This window comes from Thunnus thynnus, chromosome 1 (assembly GCF_963924715.1).
Source record: "Thunnus thynnus chromosome 1, fThuThy2.1, whole genome shotgun sequence".
Taxonomy (NCBI): domain Eukaryota; kingdom Metazoa; phylum Chordata; class Actinopteri; order Scombriformes; family Scombridae; genus Thunnus; species Thunnus thynnus.
Genome location: NC_089517.1, coordinates 34,084,030 through 34,091,809, shown reverse-complemented (window position 1 = coordinate 34,091,809; position 7,780 = coordinate 34,084,030). Strand labels below are relative to the sequence as shown.

General features: G+C 39.7%; 1 long non-coding RNA gene across 1 annotated transcript; it reads right to left on the bottom strand.

The window, feature by feature from the left end:
• Positions 1 to 671: 671 nt before the first annotated feature.
• On the bottom strand, positions 672 to 6,164 carry LOC137189591 (uncharacterized). Its single transcript, XR_010929670.1, has 3 exons — positions 5,607 to 6,164; positions 1,779 to 1,940; positions 672 to 903 (listed from the first exon to the last, which is right to left on the bottom strand). It is a non-coding gene; the product is annotated as an uncharacterized lncRNA (long non-coding RNA).
• Positions 6,165 to 7,780: the final 1,616 nt, after the last annotated feature.

Genomic DNA, 7,780 nt, shown 5'->3' with positions numbered 1-7,780 from the left:
TGACAGCACAAAAAGACAAGCAGCTTCCCACTCCCACCAAACCCCTGTATTTGTTTTGGTTCTCTGCACTTATTATTAAACCACAAAATTAGGTCTGAGTATCAGTCATCACATTTGAGGAGAGGTAAGGCATCTATGAAGGCTCCCCAGATCTTCCTAAACAGTGTGGGTCTTTTCCTTATATTGTAGAGGATCTTCAATATGAGGGAGGGAGGTCAGATTTTCAGTTTACTAAAATGCATTTTTTTCCCAGCTGTACTGGCAAATAAAACAAAATGCTTAACAGACTCATTTGTTTTCAATCGGTTCAAGTCTCCTAGGGTCGACACTTTAGGATCCTGTGGAATATTCCTTTCCATAATTTCTGAGGTGGTTGTACTAATATATTTCCAAAACTCATTACATACGTACATTTCTGGCACATAGGTGAGATATTATTGTTAAGTTTGTGCATCTTAACGGGTGTATAGTGTGTTCTGTGCAAGATATTGAATTGAATTAGTCTGTGCTTAGTGGAGATTAAAAATGTTTGAGCTTGCTCCAAAAGTGTGTGCCAGACAGCATCATCATATGAGCAATTTAGATTCAACTCCCATTTCAATCAAGAGAGACAAGTGAATGAAGCAAAAAGAATTGTTTATTATACAGATGATATGAAGATTATGCTTTGCTTTGATAATGCTTAGACTCTACAGGGAGATTTTGAATTGAAGGACATCAGTCCTGAGCAGCAGCAAGATCAATCCCCCCACGGAGCCCAGACACTGGTGGTGGTGGTGGCTGACGACTTCTGCTGAGGCTGATGAGGTTGATGAGGTTGATGAGACGATGCACTGATGAATCTGCGAAGACTGGGCGGTGATGGGGAGGTGGTGGGGCGTGCAAAACAGCAGCATGAAAGCACTAAGGAAGAGAAGAAGAAAACATATTTAAAAAGACAGCTACATTATGATAGGCTGACAAATGAAGGTGTGTCACCTCGCTATTGGTTAGATGTGATCAGCTGATGTGAACAGTCTTAATTGACACCCAGTGGAATGACAGCAAGGAAATTATAATTGAGCATGCGTTAGGGATGGGAATGACAGATGGTTTGAGAAATAATACTAACTACCTGAGCATGCAAAAGATGTCTTCCTGACTGAACTTTCGCTAAGCTTCATTTGTGTTTTGTAAGAGGTCTTTCATATTCAAGACAATTATTATTGAGAATATTGTAAAGTGCTGATGTTAGACCTCCGGTCAATGCACATATATTTTGTTTGTTTAATATGCACAAAAATCAAAGTGTAAAAACAACAACTTATGGCTTTTATGGGGGTTTATGTGTTGTAATTATTTCTTGTCCAGAAGCAGTGACTTCTTGGAACTATTCCTTTCAACTGATGGTTACAGGTTTAGGGGATGCTTCAGTGATTGTGTTGGGAAACAATATCTATGTAGCAGGTGGTAATATGGCTTCAAGGGCAGCTATAGCTACAACAAGATCCAAAGTTACAAGGTGGACGTTGACCAGTGGAGTATCCTAACCCCTTGTCCCCATCCAGGTAATTCCGATAACAAGAATACTGCTTCATGAGCACTAAATAATCACATCTGCTCTTAACTGTACGTGCAGAAAGACGTGAGTTCAAAATTTGCTGTTTCCAATTTAGCCGTTTTAAGTCAGTATATCCACATTTGCATCAAAATGCTTGGATGGAAACCCAGTTATTGTCATGTCGTTGCTGCCTGCAGAGTAAGGGATGTGTCTGGTGTCTTTGAACAGCAATATGTACCTGGTAGGGGACCAGACCACCTTTGCTGAACGATTCGACCCAAAGACAGATGAGTAGATCCCGCTTGCCAGCATGAAGGAGAGGAGGATAGAGTGCAGGGCGGTGTCCATGCTGGGCTGTGTGTACGTCACTGGGGGCTACTCCTTCTCTAAAGGGACTTACCTGCAGAGTATGGAGAAACACGACACTCACACAGACACATGGGAAATGGTCGTAGATCTGCCCGAGATCAGCAGCATGTTTGCATGCCTGTATCTGTGTTTATAATGGCATGTAGTGAAAAAAGACAGAGTCTGAGTTTTAATGTGGCTCTGTGTCTACTGAAATGCTTACTCCAAACTGGCAAAATGGGACAACAAAAAGGTTAAGGAATGTTCAATGTCTACATTTCTCTCTCTCTGCAGTCAAGTCTTAGAATTCATAGAATGTGACATCAACACTGGTTCAAATCTTTATTTCCCCTACTTTTAGATAGACTTTTGCCTCCTTCCCATTTCTCTCCTCCATGCTGTGTACCAAAGGCAATAACAGTTTAATGTGTGTAAGCAAAGCTGCTGTATGCAACTCAATGTGCCACTTTGAGGGCATTTTGTAAACCTTTATTTATTCAGGGGAGTCTCACTAGGACCCAAGCTCTGATCACACACAAACTCACACCTGGAAACTTCCCAGTGCAGCCACCGTCTGATGTTTTGGGACTGGTTTGAACCTGTCACCATCAGGCACAAACCTGCTTTTCTAACCTTTAGGCTTGTTTTGCTTCTGCCACCAGATTTCAGACACATTCAGAGAGCACCTGAATTTGACAGACACCAATGGCTAATGTTAAAGTTGTACATGTTTCCTGAGGGAAAAAGTTTAGAATTTAACCATAAAGGTGGAGCCAAAGAACCCCTGTAAGAACGCTAGAATTGAAGATGGAAGTTAAAATAGAAATATGAAATACAAATATAGTAGGTGACTTCTTTCTTTTATAAATAATTGTGTCATTCATCAGGTCTAACTAGCAAACCTACAATAGCAGAAATGTGTTTTGTCAAGAAGCCCTAAAAACGCTCATAATAATGGAAAGTTTAAACAAGTTCCAGCTGCAAAGGAAACCTGTGATATGTGTGAAAGCTCCAGAACAAGCTACTAAGGGGACCTCAACTTGAGATCAGTTTATCAAAAGTATGCTATGTTTTTTCAGTTAATTGCAATAAATAATTTGTGCTTATAACAAGTATGATTGGAATTTTTTTTCCTGTTTGCTGGGAAATGAGGAAGTGCATTGTTGATGTTGTTTGGATGAGCGGTTCTTGAGAAATATATAAAAAATTACCTCATATATAACGTTGATTTGCTTCTTCTTCAGCCTGTGGAGTCAACCAACAGTAATACAGAGAGTGCCACTCTGCCATTGCAACCCACATTGTGGTCAAAGGTGGGACTACATCTGTAGTGTTAATGACTTGAAAACATTTAAGAGACTTAAGCAAAACTTGAATGAAACTTGGCATGTACGTTCAAGGTATATTCAGAAATATATAAAAATACCTCATACACTGCGTTGCTTCTGCTTCTTCTTTTGCATGTGCATTCAACAAGCAGAAATACGGACAGCACCACCCTGCCATTGCAATCCACATTGTGGTTGGAGATGGGATTACACTTGTAGTGATAAGAACTACCATAGTAAATGAATTGAAAAAGTTTAGCGAGTTAAGCTCTATTCCCGTTTCTCACGCACAGGAACTTTGTATATATGTTCAAGACGTAGTGCAGGATGTCTCAGGCACGTTTTGAACGGGTACTACAGTTCATCCAATTAACTTCAGCTCAACTCAAAATTGTAGTCTCCAGATATTCTGGTGTGATACGTTTAGGGAGCATTGGTAAATTGTCATGTCTACCGATCTGAGAGGCGTTCAGGGGACAGGCACTGTCCTCTCTAGGCATTGAGAAATTGGCCTGTCACAAACAGGCACAGGTCGATGGAGGGCCTGAAAGCAAAATTAAAGTGGTAGTGATAAAGGTTTCAAACCCTGTTATTTTGGTTGACTGATTCAATCTTTCATGAAACTGTCAGTATCATGAATGAATCCCTTATTTGATTTATTTTAGCTCCTTCCACCTCTTACCTTTTCCAAAGGGCTTCAGACAGACAAAACTGAGGTTCTCGGGCTTTGCTCAGTGAGGTCTAACTTTACCAGTGAGATTGTTTCTGCCTCCAGAAGAAACTTTTCCAATAAGTCAAATCTGCTTGCCAGTGTCTGGTTACTGGGTAACCTTTAACAAGTTTATCCTGTGATTCCCAATCAATTTAGTGTGTGTGTGTGTGTGTGTGTTAAAGTCAACAATGTAAAAGAGAAGCGAATAGAGGAAGATGAAGACAGATCGAAAGGCAGTCCAGCGGATAGTGAGGCAGACAGAGACAGACAAAGAGGAACAGTCTGCGGTCATCTGTGTCTTTCTATCTCATCCTAATCTGTACTCCTGAATCACAGGAAGTTTCTCTCTTTTCTGTCCTACACTGATCATCACAGAGGCATGATACCATCCCAGTATTACTAAAAAAAAACATGTAAAACTCTTCATATTACTGGAGCTGCCTTTTATATGGTTCATATGAGTTATAGGGCTTTTATTTTTGTTACTTATTTGAACTTGATTGTTCAGTGATGCGACATTGTGTGAACAAATCAACAACGCTGCTATCTAGAATTACAATTTTAATGTATTTATGTTTGTTGTTTTACATTTTAAAAAAATGGTCAAAATCTTACTTTGCATGTCTTTGGAGTATAATTTAATGTTTGAATGACAGCATGCACTAATTTCATTTAAAAGATGAAGATTAATGATAATGATGAATGATGAATATAATGAATAATAGTTTTGAAACAGAATGATTAAATATGAAATCACTATTCCGGCTAATGTTTCGCTTATGAGTTATTGACGTGTTCATCACTCTTAAGTGTCCTCTGGAAACTCTTCTGTTGTTGTGTCTGTAATGTGTTGTGTTGTGGTATTTGCAGCATGTTTTCTAAATGGTGCGCATATGTTGTCAAATTGATGAAGATAGTTAATTTGCTTGTATTTTGTCTATTTGCATGTGTTTTCTTCAGTTGAAGCACGTTAGCCCTTATCAGCCACCGTAAATTACCACTGTTGGGCATGTAAAAATGACATTATATGCTATAATATCAATCAATGCTATAATGGAATAGTGCAACATTTTGGAAATGTCTCTCATATCTGTATGCTAAATACAAAACTTCAGGCAGGAGCCGCTTAGCTTAGCTTAGCATAGCACAAAGACTGGAAAGCGGGGGGAAAGCTAGCCTGTCCAGAAGTAACACAGTCTGCCTATTGTTACAAAAATCAAAGTATAAAAATGACATGTTTTTTTGGTATTTGTTGTTAGGGTAGCATTAGGCTATTTCTTGCTGGAAGTCACTGCTTTCAGACAAGAAATAGTCCTGCACACACCCCCATAAAAAACACTTGTTATTTTTACAGTTTGGTTTTTGTAGAGATTAAAGGGGACGTATTACGCTTTCCCTTATTTTCAGACATATATATAATGTCACAATATCGGATGATCATGTTAAAAGTGGCCAACGTGTCAAATAATGAGATAAACGTATGTAGCAGTAATCCCTGTGAGCAAAAAGCACAAGTTTTAAACGTTTTTTTCGACTTTCAGCCCGAGCTGATGTCAGTTTGTGACGGATTTCTTCATATGGACATCTGCTACGTGCACAGCGCGTGAGTTCACAGCTCCTTGCAGGGAGTAGCCACGACTCCATTACACAGCACAGCAAAGTAAAATAAGTAGTTTACCTGTCGGAGGTGTGCTGGTTGTCTGCAGCTCTTCAATTAACATCTCACTGTGGCTGTTTCTGCTTGTACTATTCCTCTCTGCATTATTTATAACTGATCCGCTGAACAAATAGCTCCACATGTTGTTGTTTTGACTGGTTTTTAGCGCTGCTAGGGAAGCTCCACTAATTCAGTAATGAACACATTGTTACTTCCTGTAAATTGTTCACAATGAAAGTCTCCCAATGAAGCAGTAAAGCAGGAAATGTTTGGTTTGCATTGACAGTAAAGTTACACAACTCTGATACATAAAGCTGGCCAATCAGAACAGAGTGGACTCATCGGGAGGGGGGCCTTAAAGAGACAGGAGCTAAAACGGAGTGTAAGAGAAACTGTGTATATTGAGGGGCTACATAAGGGGCCAGTATAAGATAAATAAGGAGTTTTTTGAACTGTGAATCATGCTAAGCTACTCTAGTGGAGTCCAAAAATAAAAATTTAGAGCTGAAATTTACATAATAGGTCCTCTTTAAACAAATGAGTGAGATTTAGAGGTGCCTTTGATTTAGAGGATTTTGTTGCCTTTCACAGAGCCAGGCAAGTTTTTTTCTCTGTTTCCAATCTTTCCAATGTTAGGCTAAAGCCAACTGGCTGCTGGCTGTAGCCTTATATTTAACACACAGACAAGAGGTGGTATCAATCTTCTCATCTAACACTCTGGTAGAAAGAAAATATGAATATTTCCTAAAATGTCAAACAATTGTTCTACTAAATATTCAGTTTGTGGAGTGGGCAAATGGAGACTGGAGAAAGAGAGAGGTCATATTATACCCCTTTCCCAGTTTAATATTGTCTTTGTCATGGTGTATTTACAAACATTTGGAACATCTGATTGGCTGACTGTTTTCTGAGTGACACATGTCCAGGCCAACCACAGGTAATGGATTGTAACCTACTGTAGCTAGGTAAAACAAGGGCTCTGGGTAAAACTTACTGGTAAATTGTGATGGCCACCACTGAGGATAAGGTTATCCAGCCTTTGGAAGGCTGTGCAATGACAAATTTGCTTCCTGACATCCAACAACAGCGCAGTGTTGTTTTTATGTCTTGTTGTTGGCAGGGCACCCCTCCAAGGCAATGGTAGGTGAAACTCTGAGCGCATATTTGTGACATCACAAATTTACGGAAGTCCAAATGGCTCATTTAAAGGCACAGTTTCTGAATACGGGCTGTGTGCATTTCTCATTTTACTGAGCATTTTGATACTTTCACAGTATTTATATAGCACCTAGACCTGCTTTATAATCAAAAAAGAAAAGGAAATCTCCCTTAGCATAATAGGTCTCCTTTAATCAGACAGCTGAAAGGCGACACATATTCATTATGCTTGGGGATCGCAAATATAGTGTTGGTTGTAATAAAGCCAATATGCCTTTGTAATTTGTGTGAAACCCTATTAGGTATGCACAGAGCCCAGTCTGAACTAACATGACAAATGCTTACCCTTTTCTACCAATTACTCCCAAGTCTATGCTCATTGTTCTCTTTGACAATAATGGCCCAGATCTAAATCTCCTTGACCCATTTCATTTCAAGTTCCACTGTTGTGCTCCAAAGGCTGAATCCCAGACCTGCATAACTATGCTATTTCTTACAAGTTTGGTGCCCTCTGCAGCACAGTCTGTATGGATAAAAGCCAAAGCTCTAAACTGAAACTGCCAGGGGATGGCAGTGTTGCTCTATGTTGAATCTGCGAGTGGACTTGGCAAGAGATGAAACGTCTGTGAGAATAAGAATGGTTTGTATCTTGCTCTTTTGAGTTTTTCTTACATTTTGAAACCAAACTCAGAAGGGCTTTGCTCTTGATAAGCAAGGACAAGAACAATCATAAAATCAATGGAAGAGCTGATGGACGAGAGAATCTTGGTGAATTACCTTTGGCTGTAGCCTGAGTAAGGGTTCATCCTTCACCGGGTATGTGGTGGAGGGTAAAGCCCCCTCATCCAAACCGCTTTCGTTTCCCACCTTTTGAAGGCTGAGAAGCGTGTATCACACACCACCTTCTCAAAATCTTTTGTTAAGTTGCCCTTGAGCAAGGCTCTTAACCCTCAGCTGTTACAGTGAATACATTTTGTGGGTGTGTTATAGGACTTTGATCAATACTGGTGACTCAACCATTGTTTGGCTTGGTGCTA